This window comes from Diadema antillarum, unplaced genomic scaffold (genome assembly GCF_040938485.1).
Source record: "Diadema antillarum isolate AM-2024a unplaced genomic scaffold, OU_Dant_1.0 seq00001405_RagTag, whole genome shotgun sequence".
NCBI lineage: Eukaryota > Metazoa > Echinodermata > Echinoidea > Diadematoida > Diadematidae > Diadema > Diadema antillarum.
In genome coordinates this window covers 167486-191501 of record NW_027272160.1, presented here as the reverse complement: position 1 = coordinate 191501, position 24016 = coordinate 167486, and the positions used below count along the sequence as shown (strand labels likewise).

General features: G+C 37.2%; 1 protein-coding gene across 1 annotated transcript in view; it reads left to right on the top strand.

Annotated features, from left to right (window-relative positions):
• LOC139709086 (adenomatous polyposis coli protein-like) overlaps positions 1–24016 on the top strand; it is a 115349-nt gene that overhangs the window by 12406 nt on the left and 78927 nt on the right. The gene's annotated exons all lie outside the window — the stretch shown is intronic.

Below are 24016 nucleotides of genomic sequence, written 5' to 3'. Positions count from 1 at the left end.
TGATGATAAACAGTAAGGATAAGAACATTAATGGAAGCTGCATACTAATTGGGAGTTTTGTTGCAATAATGACTACGATGGCAACTTGATTGATGTGCTCCTGGAGGTACACATGATTGGTTGTCTGTCCCTCAGTCCGTCCATATGCCTCATAGTATGCAGTGATTGTATGAGACAGCTTAGGCATCTCATACTCAGTGTGCCCTGTCAAATTGCTCCAGGTTAGTCTATTGTAAAGTACTGGTAAGCAGATTCTGTGCAGACAGGAGTCTAGCTTTTGGACCCGACATTACTGCCATCATATTGTGGATTTGAAGTGAAAAAGAAAAAGAAAGGTGGGGGGGGGGGGGGATGAGGAAGGAGATCATAAAGGTAAAGAGAAGAAAATAAGGAGCAGAGAGGGAGAACAAGAAGTGCAGCTAGGAAGAAAGAGTGGAAGAAGGAGAAAGGAATCGCTCCAATTCGTTCAATTTTCTGCTCTGTCTGCCGCAGACATGGGAGACAACACGCTTTCTCCCAGGCTCAAATTGGAAACATATTTCCAGTTAGCTGGACTTGATGTAATGAGAGGGGTAGAAAGTTTAGCTTCCCACACCCGCTGGTGATGGCTACATGGCCCCTTTCTGAAAGACATGATGACGAGTCTTGTCCTTATTTGTGGCAGGTGCTGCGGTGCCAAGGTTATAGCTTGTGACTTTCGTCTGAAGGACGCAATTTGAGATAATTTAATTTATTTGATGCCCAAACCGATTAATTGAGAAATTCTAGTTGTGATTCATGGTCAAATATATGATTGACTGTGAACTGGACTGTGTTCTGAAACCAAATAACGACACACCATAACAATGAGTTTATAGTACAGTGTAAAAGAGGTGTGGACCAATCAGCAGAATAAAAGTTTTAAAGAGAACATTGCTTTCTTATCATTTACAACTTGATGTACTGATACTATGTCTTGAATTATGTTGTTTACAGCACAAATAAATGTGTAGGTGTGTTTTATATTGCATTTTCCTTCAAGACATGTTTTATCTGATAAATGAAAGGACTAATGATGTATGGCAAAATGATTATTCTATTCAACACAAGAAAACCTGTAAACTTATTGATTGGTGAAATACAAATATGCAGCTATTAAGTGAGGACATGTGATGCAAATAAAAACAGTAGTGCAATGTACATGTGTACATAAAGGGAAAACTGAAGCATAAGTTAAAAAAAACCACTTTGTTGACTGTGCAACTAAAAATGTCAACAGTGATACAAGAACTGTATCAATATTGACCATTTTGTTTTAATCCTGTGCTTAGCCTATTAGTACCTTATGGAAACAAAGGTTTTGTTGTCAATGCTAAAAGTTTTCATAATAAACTCTGAAATGATAGCCATTGTAAAGCAGTCCAAACTTCAAATAAACCTTATCTAGGGTAACATCACCTGATAGTGAAGTCAGTTTGGGGGTTGTACTTGAGCCCATGTACTGCCTCTTAATTTGGCCTCTTTTCAAGACTTGATGATATTTTACTTCAAGACTAAACACCTTTGGCTTTCATAGACTGTGCAGTACATGCCATACATGAACTATACCTGAGAAAAATATAAATAGTAATAAAAAAAAGAGGAAGACATCATGTTTCGTTGCCATTTTGTTGAAGCGTGATCTGTGTTTACATTTTAGTGAAACTTCATATCTAGGACTTATTTTACATAGCTTCGCAGTGTACACAAATGTTCTCAGATAGCATGAACTTACTTAATTTTGTACAAGCTAATTTCATTTAACATGATGTGTTCTTCAGACAGTTTGGGTTAGTTGTTGGCAATTGAGGTAAGAAAGAGACTACAATCAGCAGCTAAAAAAAAAGAAAAAAAAAAGACATGTAACTTTAGTGCAATATGATGTAGGTCAGCATAGCTTACCAAAATTACTTTTGAAAGAGCTGCCTTCCAGGCAGCCATATCAGAACTGGGGAGTGCATAGAGGCTTGATAAGGGAATGCATTGATCATATCTCATGTTGATAAGAGCTAGAAGCGGAGATTCAGCATTTTCTTTGATGCTGTCAAGGGTCATGTTTGTTTCGCGGTATTGCCTTCACCAATAACTACTAGACATGTTCGTGTCATTGCCACTGTAAAAATTGTGCGAGAACCATGTGTTGTGCAACTTTGCTGGTAAAGGAATTGTACGTGTACATGTAGGTCCTCTGCTGTCTCTTGTTTCTGTGACCATTTATGATTGGAATAATTGTCATGGATGAGATAGAGAAGTGTTTCAGGTAAAATCTGATGACTTTTATTTTTCCTGTCAGTGTATGCATTGTGGGTGTGTATGTGTGTGTGTGTGTGTGTGTGTGTGTGCTTTTTTTTTTAATGCAGCATAATTGAATGTGCTTCCTCACTTCACACTCAAAAAGATGATCTTATGAAAGAGCTTACTGACACACCCTGGAAACAAATTTTTACTCAGAACTTCATAGAAACAGGGAATTTCCTTTGTGGTAAAACCACCTTCATGATTAAACTACCATATTCATTCAACTATTTTATCTGTTTTTTACCCCATTTATTCTGCAGCCCAAATTTGGAGCCTCCTCAAACCATTTTGAAAACCCTTTCAAAAAGCGATCTCTTGTCTACTTTAACACTGCTCAGGCTGCCTGCCCTAAACAGGCCATGGCTAGCTGCGTTTTCATGGTAATCGAGTATGCCTTAAAACGGCACATGCTTTTGAATGTGATTTTGCGCAAAAGTGTGCAAGTTGTGCTGCAGTTATCAGCCGCAGTTGGTCACACCAGCTTGTTTATGTTCGCTGGCAATGACCTACAGTGGTTAAAGTGGTTAAAGGCATAATTTACCTTTTGCAGATGAAACATAAACCCAGCATATATGTAAGGGCTTTAAAATAATTCTTATATATGTGAGTTAGGGATAGAAACAACCACTGTAAAAATTTGAATCGGTAAAATCAATGTTAAGTATTGTTAAATAAACAAAATGTGAACAATAGTTACAATGAAAAGGTTTCCAAAATAAACTATCTATAGTTATGGTTTATTGAGAGAAATACAGACATCTCCTTATATTTTTGGCTTTATTGCAAAAATTCTATAAGATAGGATGTTTTGTGGTACAACAGACCTACACATATGCATTAAATGTCATATCTTGAAAAATTTTGAAATCACTGTTCCCAAAGGTGAATAGGACCTTTAAAGGGACTGTACAGTACTGGTTGAGGTAAGGATTCATGTTTTGAACATTCCTAAGTGAGATAATGAAAAGCCTCTTATGAAATATGATAGAGCATGTAATTTTAAGAAGGATTCAACGTTTATTTGATGAAAATTGGTTTTCAAATGGCTGAGATATCCAAAAAAATGCTAATAATAAAAGGCGACATGCCCCAACTTTATTAGTATCTCTTTGTTTCACCTTGTTTTTTGATATCTCAGCCATTTCAAAACCGATTTTCATCGAATAAACTTTTGATACCCCTTAGAACTGCATGCTCTTTGACATCTCATAGAGTGGTTTCTGAATATCTCACAAAATGTTAAAAGCTAAATCTTCACCTCGACCAGAACTGTACACACCCTTTAACTTCCGGATCAGCAAAAAGCTGCTTCTTGAAACCCCGCAGCATTTATACTGGAGCCAACCCTCTTCGAGGCTGCTATAGGAGGCTCTGAAACCACCCCTTTACGTGGTTTCAGAACCTGATCGGATCGGAGCTCCTTTTCCAAATTCTGTATGTTTGGAGTGAGCTGAAAGGCTACTTGAGGAGGCTTCAGAACTTACTTTTTTTCTCAGTATAAATGGGATAATATGAAATATTGAAGGAAAACATTGTAGGGAACAAGCATGATTGCTGTATATTTGTATTCTAATTTTCTAAAGTAGTGTTAAAAAAATCACTTATCATTCACAAATATGATGGAAAGGCTTTTGTTTTTGCCTATGAAAAAATGATCAATGTCATGACATATTGTTTGAATACATACATTGTACCTGTGTGTACATGCCCTTCAGCAATGCCTTTTATATGGATTTGCAACTATGGTTCTTATTTTTTCTTCTCCGTTGTTCAAGCTCAATCGTCTGCTCAAAAGGAAGGCTTGAAAGAAACTATTTTTGGTGTTGCATTATGCGTTGCATTTGGCAGGAGAACTAACGTTACATTCTAGGGTAGATTGTGAGGCAGATTCTTTTGGTGAATTTCTCCAGGCTTGGATTTACCTCTCCCAAAAGTCCATATATGAGAATATGAAACAACAACAACAAAAAAGGAAATATGTACTGAATATTCTTGTTTACTTTCTTTCTGTATAACTTCCAAAATGAGATTGTCATTGAGGTAATGTCTCTCAAAACTAAAGACAAATCCATATATGAGGATTTTGCATTCCTTGATGTGCTTACAGGCTTTGAGGTGGATTATTTCAAGCCGGTTAATGGTTTCCCTCTCAAGTGGGATGGAGGTAAAATGGCTCTTCACACAGAGTGATTTTAGTTTGGATATGGGCCATATGCTTTCATGGTCATAGAAAATGTTGTTTAGATTTTATTTTCAATATCATGATAGAATACAGTAATGCATAGTATCAAAGTTGAAGTGGAACAAGAAACTCTGTAATGCAGATTTAAGCAAGGAGTAGATGGAACAAGTTTGTTTTGAAATTGTTCAGTGAAACCAGTGAGCTTTAAACATCTCCTTGGTGAGACAAGAAGTAGCTGAGTGAAAACTTGAGCAAATCAATCTGGACAAAAAAAAAGTAACATTGCAATCATTGAATGTCCCTAGAACTACTAGAGACAATATGACCATGGCATCATTTGTGTGGTAGTCTTTTCTTTTGGAATGAAAAGTCTTTTAATTTCCTTCTTATTTTTTTGAAGGTAGGCAAACAAAGATTGCCACAGTGCCACAATTATTCATGTACATTTGTACCATGAATGACATGTAGAAGATTTCATAATAATAAAAAAAAAAAAATTCTTATTTTGTAAATATGGCTAGCAGAACATTCATGCTAGTCATGTTACCTTGGGCAGTTCTGAAAGTTCTGAAAATTCTTTGAAATCGAATCACGTTTCTCGTAAACATGCTTTTCAAATCATATTTGGCTAGGTTTAGTGTAGTGTTTTATGATCAAGCTTTGCTTGTAACGGGATGCATGTTTGCAGTGTGAATAGTTTGACTGCTAGACCATAGACACAATATTCGCTTCCACTGTGGAAAATGTGTAAACACATTTTGATGTGCTCTGATTTTGAAGAGTATTGAGAGTATCAGGGTTTGATTGACAACTCAAGGAGTTTGAGACACAGCTGCTGATTGCCTGTTAGTAGACTCAATGTCGTGTCCCAACACTTCTATATCAAATTGCAATGTATTCATGGCTTCAACTTGATACGATGCTAGAGATTTTTGCTTTCAAATGTGTTCAACTGGTTAGTGATTATGTGCTTGTAAACCATGCACATGCATACAACTGTATATGCAGTCCTCTTTATAAAAGGCAACTACAGCTGTAGGTGAAGTCATTTGTTGCTGCAGAGTGCATAGACCTAAATCTTAAACGAGGCATTTTCAATGATATACGGTATCCTACTGCCTGTACATCAGGTAAGGTCAGATAGCATCAATATTGATGTTATATAACACTCCCTTGGTGTTTCATTTGACGAGCCTTCCATTTTGCTGCTCAGACCTGTAAAACCTGGTTGTCCCTGCGTAAGAGCTTACGACTGGAAGGGTTGGGGCCATAGGGGTTAATTTGTTCTGGCTGCCTTAGCACACACCAGTGGTATCCCCTCAGTGTGCTATCCAAGGGGTGGGCATCCATCAATGTGCCAGACAAGTGAAGGGCACTGGAAATCAGATACATATTAACTGACTGCCCAGGGGGGATGGGAGAGAATCATTTGGTCCCAGCTGATAGACCTGTAAGAGGATACGCAATTACACAAAATTTGCTACATGGGAAGACATGGGAGTGTGATGAATAATCCAAAAAGTGCTTCAAACTTTTGAAATTCCTCCTTGTAACATGCCCGTTGTGATACATTGAGTGAATTTGATTTTCAATATATGCATGCCCAATCATATTTGTACATTTTAATGCAAACTTGAGAGATAGAGACTGAAAAGTTTTCACATATTCCAATAGTTGAGAGAGGAGTTGCACCAGATAATGTTTTGACCATGATAAAGTCAATATTATGCACTGTTCATATTTTACATCTATTTTGTCTTCTACAGGGTCTAGGGCAATTACCCACTGGGCAATTCCCCGGACCCTTCCCCTGACTTCAACCCTAATCCTAATCCTGAACCTGATCCTAACCCTAACCCAAACTCTTATCCCTAAACCTAACCCTAATCTTTACTGTAACCTTATCACTTACCAGTATTTAGCTGGGGGGGGGGGGGGGGGGTAATTGATGAAAAATGTTTTGTAACCATTTTATGTGAGATTCAAAATGACAAAAACTCATGTTCCTGGTTGTCCTTCTCTTTGAGTGATTTAATATTGTATTTAGATAAATCATTTGATTTAGGAGGCAGTAATGAAATGACTCTTGGATCAGATATTAATTTGACTTTGAAAACCCTCAAAGAAATTAAACCTTTTTTAGAAGGTTTTTTTTTTTCTTATAATGCAGAAGAAATGAAAATGAAGTTTCTGATTTCGTACAACCAACTATGCAACATTTACCAGAAAATTGTATACATGCAGTGAGCAGCTTCAGCAAACAAAGAGATAGTATTTTTATGCCTCCGCCACGTAGTGGTGCCGGAGGCATTATGTTTTTGGGTTGTCTGTCCTTCAGTCCGTCCGTCCATCCGTCCTTCCGTCCGTCCATCCGTCCTTCCGTCCGTCCATCCTTCCGTCTGTCCGTCCTTCCATCCATCCATAATGAATTTTGTGGACAGCGTAACTAAAAAACCTTTTGAGGTATCCTAATGGAACTTGGCATGTATGTGCATTAGGGGGTAAAATTGTGCCTATTAACTTTTGGGTGCACATGCTCAAGGTCAAAGGTCAAAAGGTCAAGGTCAAATGCTCAAAATTTCACTATTTCCCCCATATGTATGCAATGCCTGAAGATACTTTCTTGAAACTTATTGTGTACATGTATTACCCAATTAAGATTATCTGGTGAAAGTTTGGGGATTATGAGGTCAAAGGTCAAAAGGTCAAGTAAAAATGTTAGAATTTTACTTTTTTCCCTTATCTTGGAAATGGTTCAAGTTATCTTCATGGAACATAGTGTATATGCATGTACTGACTGGCAGTGATAATCTAGGGAATTTTAGGTTTATGGGGTCAAAGGTCAGGAGTCAAAGGTCACGGGCAACACTTCAAAATATTACTATTTCCCTCATATTTATGCACTGCCTGCAGGATTTTTTTTTTAACTTGGTGTATGCATGTATAACCCAATAGAGATTCTCTGGAAGTTTTTTTCCCAAAAAAGGTCAAAGGTCAAAAGGTCAGAGATCAAGTGAAAGTGCTGAACTTTACTTCTTCCTCCATATCTCGGAAATGGCTCAAGTTTTCTTGAAACTTAGTACATATTTATGCATGTTCTGCCTGACTGTGCTTCTCTTATGAATTTTAGGGTCAAAGGTCAAGGGTCAAAGGCCAGATGAAAATGGTAATAATTTACTATTCAACACAAAAATTGCACTTTTTCTCCTTACCTTGAAAATCACTCAATGCATAAACTTATGAAAGGGTAAAAGTCAAGCAAAAGTTCTAAAATCCCCAAATACATGCTCTCCCATTTATCCAATTAAACCTAGGTCAAGGAACAAACATATCATTTTAATATTTTGCCAATTTTGTGAAAATATAATCACACATTGTCCACATGTACTACAGACCTATTAGGAGAATCATGCATAATGGCGGAGGCGTATCAGTCGCCATAGCGACATTCTAGTTTAAACTTTCATGATGGGAGAACTACAGGGTGGCTTAAAAGCTGTTTTCTAAAGCACAAATAAAATGAAATATGCAGCAGTCATGAATGGTGATGGATATAGTAAGTCTACACAGAACACAATGAGATGTCTAGTCTAAGCGTTTGAGTTGTGCTGGTAATATTTATGCCAACTAGGACAGAAGCCAAATATTTCCATCATTTGTGCAGTTGAATTCAAATGAGTCATGTAGATAGTAGTGCATTCAGAGTAGCTGCAACTTTTGTTTTGTTTTTTGCTACATCTTCATTTTGATGGAAAAATGTACACTCTACATGCAGTTATGTTGGTTCTTTCTTTTCCCAGGGTAGACTAGAAAATATGCTAGGAAGGTGTAATGATAAAGAGTGTAAAAAAACAAAACAAATCAAAGCTTAAGCTTCTCAAACAAAAATATCTCTATCAAAGAGGTTGTACTGCATCATACATTTATTTGTGTGATTTCAATTTTGTCACTTTGATTATCGAAGGAAAAATGAAAAATAAATGAAAAGGAAAAACGAAAAATAAAATGAAAAATAAAAGTTGGTTTATCCTAGGCACTAATGATTAAAAAATAAAAGGAATAGAAGGCAAAACCAGCCAGTCATACACAAAAAAGTGACATTTTATGAAAGGCCAATATAAAGATACTCCTGCCATGCCTGTAGCAAAAATGCTGAAATTGTCAGGTGCTTTGAATTTACAATGACAGTGTGAGAGTTGTTGAAAGATGAATGGCGCCCTCTTAGTCAGCCACTGCCGCTGACTGCCATGACTGAGGCAGTCTGCTCTGCATGTGTGTGGAATGTGTGAACTTCACATTGCAGTGGGATTCATCGCAGTGGATCATGAATTTATGAAGTCCTTTCTGCACAGAGCTATGCAATTATCAGTGTATTTGACTTTTATTGAATCCATATGCTATTATATGTCTTTTGGTCCTACCCAGTTTATATATTTTTAAATCGTAAACTGACATTTTCAAATATGTTGTTTTCACTTCATCATTCACTATTTTTCACTGCTCTTCCTCCCTCGGGGCAAAGTCTGATATTCTCTTTCTTTTCTTTATATATTTCTTTTGTGAAAGGGGGATTTATTACCTCCGCCAAGGAGGTTACGTTTTTACCAGCATTGGTTTGTCTGTTTGTCTGTTTGCAAAATAACTCAAGAAGTTGTGAATGCATCTGAAAGCTTTTTAAAAGATAATGACATCATTCATTGCTTCATCTGATATGCTTCACTTTTTGGGGCAATGATTGTTTTTTGTTCTTAAATTTTGCAAGTTGACTAATATTTGAAAAAAAATGAACAAATTGCAATGATATTCCCACTAGTTATAGGAATGTAGTATAGCGTCTCTAAGGTGTGATATCACTAAGTTTTCTTTCAAAAAGGGTGGTATTTATCCCTCATTTTGTTGCTGGGTTTATGGGTTGCAAATTCAATTGCTCATTAAATTGTCTAACAAGTTCTGATTAGCAAAAAAAAAAAAATTTGCTTGCAAAATATGCAGCATACATACAATATGTATTATGATTGTGCCAATATTGCTATGAAAGTAGAACTTTAGAAAACTTAATATACAATATACAGTGTACCTTCATATACATAAGGATGGAGAGAATGCAGCAATATCAGTAGAAGACGTCAGTAAGATATTTGAGGAAAATCGGACAATCTGTCCAGAAGTTATGAATTTTTGAAGTTTCAGTGCCGCCATTCACTGGATGAGAAGACAGCTTGTGATGTCATCTGCATAGAACGATATAAGGAAAGTATATTAAAAAATTCAACATATTTTCACTTTTCTCGCATGATGATAGAGCTCTTCTCTTACATCTTTCAGAAGACAGGGGGAATAATATTACCTCTTAATAACATATGTCAGTAGCAAATTGAGTGAACATGCACTTTTTTCAAAAATGAAATTTTGTGGAATTTTCTTTACATTATCCTTATATATCATTCTACACATGTGACACTATACACTGTAGTAGTCTTCTCATCCAGCAGTGACTGTGCAGAAACTTTATAAAAATTAATAAGTTTTGAATGGATTGTCCAATTTTCCTCAATCTTTCGTCGATGCATTCTACAAATATTGCTGCATTAGCTCAATCGTTACGTATTTGAAGGTGAACTTGTCCTTTGAATACCATTATCTTTGTTTCATATTGCACATTTGCTTTGATGAGTTTTTTAAAGAACCTTTTGCAGTTTAATTCTCTTATCACTGTGTTCATTAGTTAGGTTTTGACATTATAGTATATCTGTTTGTATGTAATTTGTGCATATTCAATCAGTATTGCCCTTGTTCTACGACATTATGTAGTTTGATATCACAAGGTAGATTGTGGCGTGCTGCCGATGATGTGGTCGTGTTTATTAATCCAAATGCCATGTTGTGGTAATGGGACTACAAGATGTGGGTGTGTGTGTGTGTGTGTGTGTGTGTGTGTGTGTGTGTATTATGTGTGCTACAATCAACCCAAGTGTCTGTAGCTAGGCAGGCTGAATTGATAGTAAGTCCCACCGACAGCTTGCTAATCTTGGAGAAAATCATATCTAATGAACCATCAAATATCAAGCGCATGACTCATATTCGGCCTAACTGGTCACGTAGAGCGCACTGAGTATGTGCTGTTGGAATATAAAGTTTATGTCAACAGTGGAAAACAGTCCATGAAAAAAAGATTTCCTTACAAAAGTTGCATATTACTCTGCTGGCACTGCCAGGTATCACTTGTCTCTTTGTCCTTAAAAAGGCTGAAAATTCCAGAGGGCATTGATTTCGATTGTATATTTTGTTTTGCTTTAATTTTTTTTTTCTGCAATTAGCAATTCTACTTAAAATTATTCCATGCACATGATATTTACAGATCGAGGTAATTTGTTGTGAGAACACAACATTTCTGTCACTACTGCTGTATGTGAGCTTCTCATAAAAAACAAAAGAAAAAAGTAAGTGCAAATATGAGCAATATCTACTATTTCTTTGGCTCACTAGAAAAGTGTGATAGAATTCATGTTGAGGTAAAATTTGTCATGTTCTTCTGCAGCACACACATGTGAAATGAAGCTTTCAATATATAATGAATAAAAGTTTGATGTCTATTAAAGGACTGCAACTTGTATTGTAGTAAGAAGAATTCTATTGCAGAAATTGGAACAAGAAAGTAAAATATAAAAGTCCCACTTTACTTTCATAAACTTGGATGTATAAATATACATTTGATAAAATCATTAATATTATTTTTTATTGTTGTTATTGTAAGTAGTTCCTCTACTATTCTAGTGTGCAAGTATTGCTGGATTTGCAGTGGAAATAAAAACTGTTGAGCTGATGAAGATATTTAGAGCGAATCAGACCTAGGATGCCTGAGGACATGCTGTTACATGGACCCTTGCTTATGCATCTGCCATGTTCAGAATGTCCAAATAAAACCTTTGCACATTGAGTGCTGGTACAGTAGTCTCCGCTTAATCGGGTCGTGTCTGGCAGAGCATTTCTTATCTGATTAAGCAGAGCACCCGATTAACCAGAAAGCATATTAATTTATTCACAACGCAGATGCCACATACTAAGGCCAAAGAAAAAAAAAGAAGTTGTAGCGGTGTAATGCGACCGATCATAAAAATATCCCCGACCCTAAAGATTTATAAAAAAAGGTTCTTCGTCATTGCGATCAAGATAGCACAATATTTCGATATCGATAGTGCCATCATTATCGCTTTGGTGCAGTTGCCATCTTTTCCCGTATTTCGCTGGTTCTCATTTGAGTTTCACAACTTTCATCTCTTTTTTTTGGTGATTTATTTGCTTGTTTTTATTTAATCTGCATGTGCAGTAGCATGACTTTTTTTTTTAGAACATTCGGTTGTTTTCACAATTTTTTTTTTTTACCTTCACCATATGGAGTCGTACAATGTTTGCTTCACTGCAAAGTGTGGTGGTAGAATATTGTGCTACGTTATTCGCCGTATTGACGTACAAAAGAAAGAATTTACCTACCTACCCCAATATTCATACCAATGGCCTGTTACACCAGTACAACTTTTCTTCTTTTTTTATTGGGGGGGGGGGCGCTAATCACACACTTCTCTGCATCTGAAATACAGCACAATACAGCCACAGCTCGTGTAAAGTCACACAACAGCCTTAGTTTGTGTCTGCAATGTCATTTTGCAAACAATCTGCATGCAGCCTCGAGTCCCCATCAAGCCGCATGCACGCTTCTAAACATCTGTCATTTAAAATGATTAAATGCATATGCAGCCAAATGCTGCAACAAATTCTGCTGCATCTCTGTGTGTGTTTCATTGCGACTGTAAATTTGTTTTCAATTGATGGCCTGAAGAAAGGTCTAAGAGTCTCAATGAAATTAGTTTACTCTTTGTTTTTCTTGCGAGCTAGCCATAGCTCATAGGCACATGTATCTATAGTGGTTAGTGTATCAATGTGTGTGTGTACACTGTATGTGTGGTGTTGGTGCAGTTCATATTTGTACACGGTATAATGCATCTTGTGCCAGTGATGCAGCGAATCGATCTTACACTACACATTTTACATGTTAAAATGTCAATCCTAGCTCTCTTTCAACTTTCAGTAACAGGTACCTTACAGTTTCTTCTAAATTTATATTAACACAAATTCTAAGGGCTTTCTGCGGGAAACTATGGAAACAGACCAGGTTAATCTGGAAGATCCCTACCCATTTGTCCGGAGTGTCTACCCGATTATCTAGTTAATATAACATGCATCAGGAACTGTTTTTTTTTTTGAAGTTGAAAGTCGATAAAGCGGAGTACCCGATTAAGTGGAGAGTACTGCATGTGAAAAATGGTCAAACTAATGCAATCACAAGTTGTCTCATGGTTTCACTACTGTTCCTGGCTTATTCTGTCTAGCAAATGGATCCTTTGAAGACATAGTTTACTTGCTAGCTGGCTGTGGAAACTTGTGTGCAACTATGTGTGACAGCTATGCAGTAGTCACCAGATTGTTGTTTGAGTATGAGATCGTGGTCTACTTAAAGGACAAGTTCACCTTCATAAACATAAGGATTGAGAGAATGCAGCAATATTAGTAGAACACATCAGTGAAAGTTTGAGGAAAATTGGACAATCGATGCAAAAGTTATGAATTTTTAAAATTTTTGTGTTGGAACCGCGGATGAGGAGACTACTACAGCTTGTGAGTCATATGCGTACAACAGTATAAAGAAAATGTAAAGAAAATTCAACATATTTTCACTTTTTTCGCATAATAAAAGAGCACTTGACTTGCCTCTTTCTAAAGGCAGGGGGAATAATATTACCCATAACATTTGTCGGTAACGAGTCGGGGGAATGTGTACTTTTTTCAAAAGATGAAATTTTGTGAAATTCTCTTTATATCTTCCTTACATTGTTGTACGCATGTGACATCTCAGTTATTCACACACTGCAGTAGTCTTCTCATCCAGCGGTTACTGCACAAAAACTTCAAAAATTCATAACTTTTGAACGGATTGTCCGATTTTCGTCAAACTTTCAATGATGTGTTCTACTGATATTGCTACATTCTCTCAATCCTTATGTTAATGAAGGTGAACTTGTCCTTTAAGATCAATGTGAGAGGTCCAGTCCATCATACACATACAATTTTACCGTACTTACACTAGTACAGAGAATCATGAATGACTATTGAACCTGTGTAAAAGAGAGCACATGCAATACACACCCATGATCTACTTTGATTTACAGTAGACTAGCTTTACATTTTACAGTTTTTGAATATTTATAATAAAGATGGTGCCATCATCAAGCCATTAAACAGCACCCTCTTGAGTCCCAGGTCTGTGTCCCTTTAAAACTCTACCCATTGCTGAAATTTTGGTGAAATATTCACATATCTAAATATCTTTATCAAAGCTTGGGATAAATCTCAACAGCTCTATTTTATATTTACATACCCCATCAAAGAGGTTGGAGGCTAAAATGTCAGTCTACACAAATTCTCTCTTCAGAAATTGTATTACACTTTATGAAGAAAATATTTCTTCTGCTGTGTATTAACGCATTGGGGACAAACTGATTTTGCTATAACACACATTTTCCATAGACACCTGCCCGAGTATTCTCGGGATTCATCTTCAATGGGTAAAGAGGAGGTACAGACAGTCAGAAGTACCTGTTTTCATGTGGTTTCAACTTGAATTTCTCGGGATGAAAAAAATCACATTACATTCTTGAAAAAAAGCATATTTACAGGATCATTATCAATTGTACAAATTATTGAAATATTTATTTAAGGACTGGAGCTGTTAGCGATTGTACAGGATGATTAAAACTTTGATCTGTAAATAATTAGTAGAAGTCAGTGTGATCTGCAGTTTGACCCGTGTCCTGCAAATTGTACAGTGCACTCCCATTATGACAAGCACAGTTATAATGAAAATCTTTTTTAAAACAAAGTAAAGATTCAGGTCCCAAAATTTTTATCCATCTATCTTTAAATACTTTAATGTTTGGCTGTAATGAACTTTTGACATAATAAAAGAAAACTGCCAGTCCCGAGGACTTTGTTATGACAGGAGTCACTTGTGCTTTAGTTCAAAGTAGAATACCCCTTAGGAAATTGCGAATACAGGACACAACTGTAATAAGAAACAACTTAACAGTCATAGAGATCCATCTGATGCCCAAAACTACTGTTTCACCATAAACACATTGTAATGATTTCTCTTAACTCACTCAAGTCTAGTTGCACACACAGCTAAGCTGAGAAGCAAAGAATGTTGATTGATACCAAGGAAAAGCACAGTGAGCAAGTTTAATTTTGTAATGTCTGTTTCAACTATGTAGGCATTCACTTTTTGTACTTTGCTGGTAGAAAGTGGTATATTTTTCTCTTCCAAATAATCAGTAGCCTTTGATATGTCTACCAGGTGCTACCAGAGGCATGATGTGTCTTTGGGATGTTTGTCTCACCATTATATGCAGGTGCTTATTTCATGCTGCCACAAGGAATTGAGACTGACGCAAAACATTGTGATACATGTAAACCCGTGGTAATTTCAGTCATATTTTATGGCTCATTATGATGATGATTTCTACCTTATCTATCAAATACTTGTTATATATTTGTTTGCCTGTGTATCATAATTTGTATGATTAACCCAAATAAATGATAAGCAATGCTATTGTAGCATTGTAGGTGCAACAGATATCTATGAATATGACAACTCATTTGCTTGAATTTTAATGAGATGCATTCATTCATTTATTTTTTTTTCCATGTGTGATGTGACAAAGACCTTGGATGCATGACATTTCTGAACTGAGCAAATTCTGCAGTGACTTGCATGCAACAGAAAAAGCTATATCAAATGTGTTAGATATTTAAAATTCCATTGCTTTGTAGTAACTTTCAGCTGCTGCAGTTGTAGACATTGTCAGCCAAATTGGTCAACATCTACCAGTAGTCCATATCAAAAGTCTACATTGTATTAAAACTCCAAAACTACTTTGTAAATGAGATCACTCTAGGATCATTGAAAGAGGTGTATAATCAGAAAATAACATCAAGAAAAACAAATTTTACAATGCATTGATTTAATATATTGATATGGTGCAATGGTACACATGACCTTTTCCTGCTCATTAGGGCAATGTGGATCTAATCTGGCACATGGCTGTCTTGTTTTCCATTGTCTGAAGAACAGCTATCCTCATCATACAACATGTATTGCAGTTGGGCTGTTTTGAAGCAATGTTATTAATGTTTTCTTTATGTTTGAATGATCCCTAGAATGCCATTTAAGCTGAAGTACTAATATTTAAATAATTATGCCTTTGGTATTCAGATATTAGATTTTGCTTAGATATTAAACAAAAATATACATGTTCCTCAGGGGTCAATTATCCCTTTACTATTTAAATAGAAAATAAATCCAATTTTGTCTGCAATGCTTCGGCAACAGTATTGGCATAATATGCAAGGGGGCAAAAACATATAAGCTACTGTTTGAATTTTGCGTCCCTCAGGGTAGCTCTTGCTATTAAAGATAACATGCCTCACCATGTCTGCACAATCTTAGCATGAATGTGGGACCCATGTGTGTGTGTGTGTGTGTGTGTGTGTGTGTGTGTGTGTGTGTGTGTGTGTGTGTGTGTGTATAGATGTCTTGACTGAGGCATGATGGGAGGCAGAGCAAGCCTTTATGGTATAACCTTACCGCCAGTCTCACACGTTGACTGTCACTGGTAAAACATGGCAGAAAAAAAAAATCTATAAAAGAAGTCGAAAAGAGATGCTCTTGAGAGAGTAGATACCGCAGACCACCACGAGAGCACTCTAAGAATATCGAAATGTAAAGAGAGGATGAGGAAGACATGAAAGCTATATGAGATGAATGAGGGAGAGAGGATTGTAGCCATAGGGTAAGAAGGCTGGATCTGTATCACTTGACCTAGATGCTCTCATTTTCACACTCTACTCACGGTATCTAGCATACATTTTTATCACCATCTCCAGGCAACATCAAAAGCCAAAAAAATTTTCAAGCACTTTCCAGAAATAAGCCTCTCAGGGCAAGAAAGGTGTCAGTCCGTTACTTTCAAAGGGGAGAGATAACCCACTGTCTAAACAGCGACAATCAAGTCGGCCTGGATAACCAAGAGGGTATAGTATTACTGTGCATCATAAGCTGGCAAAGTGGCACACTCTGTGTCGAGATGCAGTTCATCTCCCTTCACTTTTGACCAGTGTCCATTTCTCTGTCCTTGTGTGTTGTCGTGAGGAGGTGGCATTGCAGAGCAAACACATTAGCCATCATCAGTGTGTTTGTACACCATTCTTCCATCATTCAGTGGTGGTAAAGTATGCCATGCATCACATTTTATTCTCTTTGAATGATATCAGTTGTGTTTCTTGCCACAATTGACACCAGCTGGGATGGCATGCATGTAACCTTCATTCCAAAGGATAGTGCAAATATATTCTTTTTGGGTTTCTTCCTTCCATACTTCTTCAAGAAGGTCCAAGAAAATCTCTACGATGGATTCAATGATTGACTAGTCTGAATAGAGAGTAAGCAACTGGAAATTTGTAGCTTTTTTTTGGTAGAAATTTGCAAGCAAAAAAAAAAAAAAAACCCAAAACAAAACAAAAACCAAGAAATGCAAACCCTGTAAATCAAGAAGCAAATGCAGGTGAAATCTGAGATAAAATTTGATGGATTGAATGGCAGCAAGTTACTGGGTACTGTAAAAGTGAAAATTTTCACGGTGTGGAAATTTTTGCACATTTCTGGCGACCAGAAACCAGCGCGAAAATAAATGCACATAAATATTTTTGCATGTCATACGTTCCACTGATAAATGTCTTGATTCGGTGAAATTAAAATCATGCGCAGTTTTTGTCAGCCAGCCGAGGGCAAAAAATGACTGTAGCGAAAAATAACCACTTTTACAGTATGTAGAATACTTGTGTCTTTAAAGTGAGGGTGCCTCAAAATATCACTTATAGGATGATACTTGTGTTTTCTGGTTTGCTGTGTGAATAAAATCTTAATGAAGTCACATTTTTGTGATTTCATCTTCAAAACTATCATCAGGACATAGCTTCTGAAGACAGGACCTTTTTACACAAAGACGTCCAACTCTAGCCACCATACAATGAAATTATAATATATGATAGCAGTATTATATAAGCTGTGTCATTGTATACAAGACCTATGCATACCAGATTCCAGATGTGACATAATGTATTTCTCTTATAACATTGATAAGACATAAATTGATTCACCTCATTTGTTTTTTATCCCTCCTATTTTTTTTCTTTCATTGGGTTTTACAGTCAAACCTTATTCTCTCTGTAAGACAAATTCTCCTTGCAGCTCCGAATGGTCATTGAGATGAAGGATATCCCTGAAGATACTAGGCCGTAGGCAATTACTCTGTACCCTATCCCCAGAGATGTTGGGGGGGGGGGGGAGGGGGATGGGGGAAAGGAGATGGTAGTGAGGCACTTAGGCAGAATCCAATTAGTCCTCATTATATGACATGTCCATCAAAATTTGCATGGAAATTAAATCCAGCACCCATGTGTGGCAGGCCGGGGCGAGCTTCCTAAATGTGCTTTAAGTGAGGGATATTATCCAAGAAACTTTCCTCGGGGAATTAGTTAAGAGTGACAAGGAGATGTTTATGAAGCGTATGGTATAAAATTCAGGCCATAAATGCTCTCCTTAAGACTGTACTTTTATCCCCAAGGGGGTTAGTAAAATCCAAAAAAAAAAAAAAATTTGAAGCAGTATGTTTTTGTATCAGTGATTTAGCAACTACCACCCGTTACCCAACTCTGAAAGTTATTATTGCTTGGTTATTTACAAAACAAATGAAATGGATGTGAAGAATATAACTATAAGCTATTCTGAGTTCATTACTGAGGTGCATTTGGTAAAGATGCTTGTATAAATTGATTAGACACTTGTAAGCTCATGACACCATCACCTGAACTCATCTGCATATTTGGTTGCATTATGTGTTACTGTGTCATGATAGCATGTGGGATTTACATATTTGATAACTCTTTTATGTGATGATTAATTTTGATGGAACTTCACTATTTGTTATGAAGTTAGTCATGTGGTAGAACATTTACTGTAAAAGTGGAAATTTTCGTGCATTTCGCGCAACCAGAAACTAGCGGAAAATAAGAGCATGCAAATATTTTTGCTGGCCATATGTTCCCATAGTTGATATCTTGATTCTGCGGAATCAAAACCACTCAAAAATCATCTTACCTGGCCGAACGCAAAAAAGATTACTCATTACTACCTTTGGAGTACATTCTTGGCTGTGTCTCCAACTATAAGACAACTGTATTCAACTGCTCTGTTTCATATGACACATACAGTGTGCCAGTTGTTGCAACATTTTTTGTTGTTGGATATATCAGGTCTGTCACTGTGCATGTAGATGTCTGTATGTATGTATGTTCATAAAACATATTCACGGATATATGTGCATAGAAACATAATCATGTCTGCTTTTGAGTGTATTGAGATATGAAGCATGTTTTAATACTTAGACATACCAGAATCATTTCTTTCATGGGACATGATCAACAAAAAGTTGTTGTAGCCATTTATGAGAGTGATTCAGTAAAGAAGTACAGCTGGAGGTCCATAGCAACCAGTGATTTTATATCTATGTGTTCATTTAACAGTTTGTTTCATTATTGCTGGGATCCAACTTTTGCTTTACACTGTGCAATGAATGTCATGAATTTTTCAATAACCTCAAATAGTTATAAAAAAAATAATAATAACTTGAAGATTGGTGTACATCTGTGGACACTGTCAGTTACGTGGTTGATAATACTGCACCATCAAATTAATGCTTCCCGCACAGTAAATAACCTCATATTTGTAAAAGACTTGACAGTGAAGCTGAATATAAGTGAGTAAAGAGAGGGAGGTGGTGACTGCTGATGATGAAGAGAGAGCAGAGAGGGAGAGGGAGGGAGAGGGAGGGAGAGGGAGGGAGGAGAGAGAGCCAAAGGGAGATAGGAATATGTGGATGAGCAATGATTATATTGTGCAGATTGCCGGTTCAACCACGTCATAGCTTGAGCAGGTTGTGCACACGGCACGTAAGCTGGTTTCCCAGCCGCTCCTATTTGCATAGATGCACTGGGCATGCATAATTGATCTGTGCCAACCTTGTGTCTGTGTGCAGGGATGGAACGAGGTGAAACTGCTCACAGATACACACGGATACACACCTATGTCAAAACATGCTCACCCGTGTCCCACTCAACACACTGCAGGAGGCCATCCCTGCATTCGGCCAGCATCGTTATGCATCTGCACCCATTGCTGCAGAGCGAACGTCAGACGATATAATTTTCATCTGATTTACATAGCTGTATTAGTGCCCCCCTCTCTCTCTGTCTCTCTCCCCTCCTCGGGCTCCCCTCCTCCCAACTCACCATCTCCCTCTCGTCTCCCTCTTTCGATGAAATTGGATGATGACGAAAACGGTGTGGGAATAGTGAATGAGGTGAGTCGCTGCATATAGCCCCTTGAAGCGTAGAATGTAATGTGGAGCGTTGCACCTGTATGGCAGATGCCTGTGTGTAGCCCAGTGTGTGCGCCTGCTTAGCATTTATTAGGGTAGACCGTGCATCTTGAGTGGGGGGTCGGATATTTTCTCCCTCGCTGTCCAGAGAAGCATCCATCTCCACTTCCAAGATCACATGAGGTATAAGAATTAAAATTGCCCCGTGAACCGTGCCTCCTATCCATTTCAAATTATTGCTTTTTAAGGTGCTTCATTTGGTGCGTTTTTGTGTGAGTGTGGTGTGTGATTTGGATTGCACCCCACACCCTCCCCACCAAAGCTGCCTTCCTCATTATCTCTACGTGGAGAAGACTCGCTCCTGCCGACTGACTAACAGGTTGTTTTCTGTGCATAACATTGGTGGCCGGTGTGCCTAGCGGTGTGTGTTAGACAACAAAAAGAGATTCCCCTCTCCAGCTGGGATGAGCTGCTGGCGTGTACGATTCTGTTTCTCCCTTGGACTGTGGCATCTCATCTGAGGACACTGTTCATGGATTCCAGTATTTGAGAGATATTTCAGTATTAGCAGGTGGGGCCTCCATACTGTATACATGCATGTTTTGATTTGTAGTCGTGGAATGTCTCGAGAAGGAATGGGGATTGTGTGAATATTGTGTGCATGTTTTACAGCCGCAGAGACATACACAATGCCATCAAAATGTTCACATTCATGTACATGTACATAATGCGTCATGTCTTTCCCCTTCCAGATTAGGTGGCGTCTGAATGGTCACCATTGCATCGTGTTGAGTACAGTTCCTGTTTCTTTTAATGTACAGTGTATACATTGGTGTGCATGCAATGATGTGCGTATCAGCAACATGTAAGAAGTTTAGCATCAATATATATTCATGTGCAAGCAGAATGAACCCTACACCAGTTAGCAACTTGGTAGCAGCACATATTTTGATGACATGATTTACAATCTCATTTCATAATCCTTGTTTTGTGGAAGAAAATCTTTGATATCTGGTTTGCCATGTGATTCTTGAAAATTTTGTAAACATATAGACAATGACCAGGATCTACCAGGCTCCTGATAATCAAAGTTAAGAAGTGCTGTTTGAAGCCTTACATTCCCTAAACAAAACAAAACAAAACAAAACAAAACAAAACAAAATAGATTAAAACAAAAACAAGACACCTGAAAATTTTGCCTGAGGATTGTTGCTTTGAGCGATGATGATCTCTGCCAAGTAAATAAAAGAAAGAGATTATTAATTCAGAGGGAAGAGTATGTGCTGTGACAGATTTTTATCGGTTGTCACCCTCTGTCCAAATGTATTTGATCAAAACTACGATCTACATTTGTAACAAACATGTTAAAAAAGCAACCAGGGATGGCCTGGTGGTAGTGTTGCTGCCCAGAAAGCAATAGATGACAGGTTCGAATCCTGATGGTTCCCTTTTCTGACATGTTTGTTAAAAATGTAGATCAGCAGTTGCGATGTTACAAATACATTTGTTCTGAAGGTGACAATTGATTTTTTTAAAAGTCATTTCTGACAGCTATTAGTACATTTGTCAGTGAGAAATATATAAAGGTGTCCCTCAAATTCTATATTCATTTTGTTTAGCGTTAGGCAGCTTACACCTGAAAGACGTCAATTTGCATCGTCTTGAAGAACTGAATGTTTTGATGCTGCACCATGTGGGTGTCACTCCAGGCTAGCTGTGGTCTGATGCTGTTCCAAATTATTCACTATACCCCTGTCAATACCACCAGCAGCAATGCTGTGAAACATACCAATGCTAGTTTAAGGGGAGTGGATGTTTGAGGGTTAAGGAGTGACTTACTCCATTACAGTCTAGATGTCACCTCACACAGCTTCATTAACCTGAGAGATAGATAACTCTCCCGTCCAATATTTGACTTAAAGGCTCCAGTTTGAGTAGCTGAGTCAATGTTGACTACCACTGGCAACGTGGCTGTTTAATTTTGGATTTAGGGCAATTTTTCAAAGACGCTGTAATGAGATTCCACTGCTGTAACAACATGGAGGTGTTTACCATGAAGCAGTCAGGTATTACCCCTCAATTTAACTCCAGGTTGTTCAGGTTTATCTTGCTTCACTACAAGCTTTGTAAAGAATTATATGGTAAATACAGGAAGGTGGAAAAGAAATGGCAGTCTCTTCTGGCAAGACTTGCTTCACTGCATCAACTAATTGTGTGCACTGAAAAAGAATGTTGTAGGAATTTATAGTATTACCACCTTGTGAATGCTTACGACTTGTCATAATTTCCTTCATTAAAGATCACAGTATTAGCATGATGTATGTTAATAAAGATCCTTTCCAAAATTTAAACAGACATGTTTGAAGGGGGTTGGGTGGTTTTTATGTCAGCTGTGTAATGATCAAAGTGGCAGACAATTACACTTATAGCCTTGTATTCCATATTCCCATGGCTTGTTTCTGTTGTTTTAATCTCTCTTCTTTCTTACATTCTTTTTCATTTTAAATTCATGTGTGTGCTTTTCTTTTCTTCATACCATTTCTACTCTGTTCCCTTGTTTTTACCCCTTCTTCGTCTTGTAGATCCCATCCTTTTCTCCCTGTTTTTTTCTTGATTTGTATTCAATTATTCTATTCTTTCTTAGATTATCTTTTCTTTCATTTTCGTCATTTTCCTCTTATTTTCATTCTTTCATCTTGCTTGCATTTCACCATCAGGATGAACTGTGATTTTTTAGATTGTTCAGCTGCCACAGAACTTCCATCAACTCGTCAATTGTTAAAGGACAGGTTCACCTTCATAAACATAAGGACTGAGAGAATGCAGCAATATAAGTAGAACACATCAGTGAAAGTTTGAGGAAAATTGGACAATCGATGCAAAAGTTATGAATTTTTGAAATTCTTGTGTTGGAACCGCTGGATGAGGAGACTACTACAGCTTGTGAGTCATTATGCGTACAACAGTATAAAGAAAATGTAAAGAAAATTCAACATATTTTCACTTTTTTCGCATAATAAAAGACCACTTGACTTGCCTCTTTCTAAAGGCAGGGGGAATAATATTACCCATAACATATGTCGGTAACGAGTCAAGGGAATGTGTACTTTTTTTCAAAAGACGAAATTTTGTGAAATTCTCTTTATATTTTCCTTATATTGTTGTACGCATGTGACATCTAAATTATTCATACACTACAGTAGTCTTCTCATCCAGCGGTTACTGCACAAAAACTTCAAAAATTCATAACTTTTGAACGGATTGTCCGATTTTCCTCAAACTTTCAATGATGTGTTCTACTAATATTGCTACATTCTCTCAATCCTTATGTATATGAAGGTGAACTTGTCCTTTAACTAGCAGGAGTAGTTAACACACTATCCACTAAATGAGTGTATGAGAGCTATCTTCATTAGATGGAGAAGTAGTGGGGAGACAAGGCATACATACATATATACATACATACATACATACAGGCAGACAGACAGTACTTAAAATGGAGCATCACTGGAAGTTAACTTTGTGTGTTTATACCACATAGAGTTAGATACAAGACTGTATTCCATGATATCTATAGTCCAAGCCAGATGTGATTCATAACTTTGTAATTTCTGTGTCAGCAGATTAAAAAAGAAAATAAATTGGATGAGATCGGATACTCTGTGTCAGTTTCGTATCTTGCATTGGGCATACATCTATGATGCCATATTCACTACGCTACATCATCACATGCTTTAGAGGCCCAATGTGTTCCTTCATGATAGCAACACATATTTGTGTGTCGTCTTAATATCCTCAGGCAACACACAGTTCTCCCAGCTATAATACCCATGAAGCCCATACCAATCAAATTTACTCTAAACAATGTGATTGCCTTCCAGTGAGTGATATGTGTCAATCTTAATAAAAGGTCCATGAATAACACAATGGTTGTCCAACTACTACAACACAAATTCATTCTATGGTAATG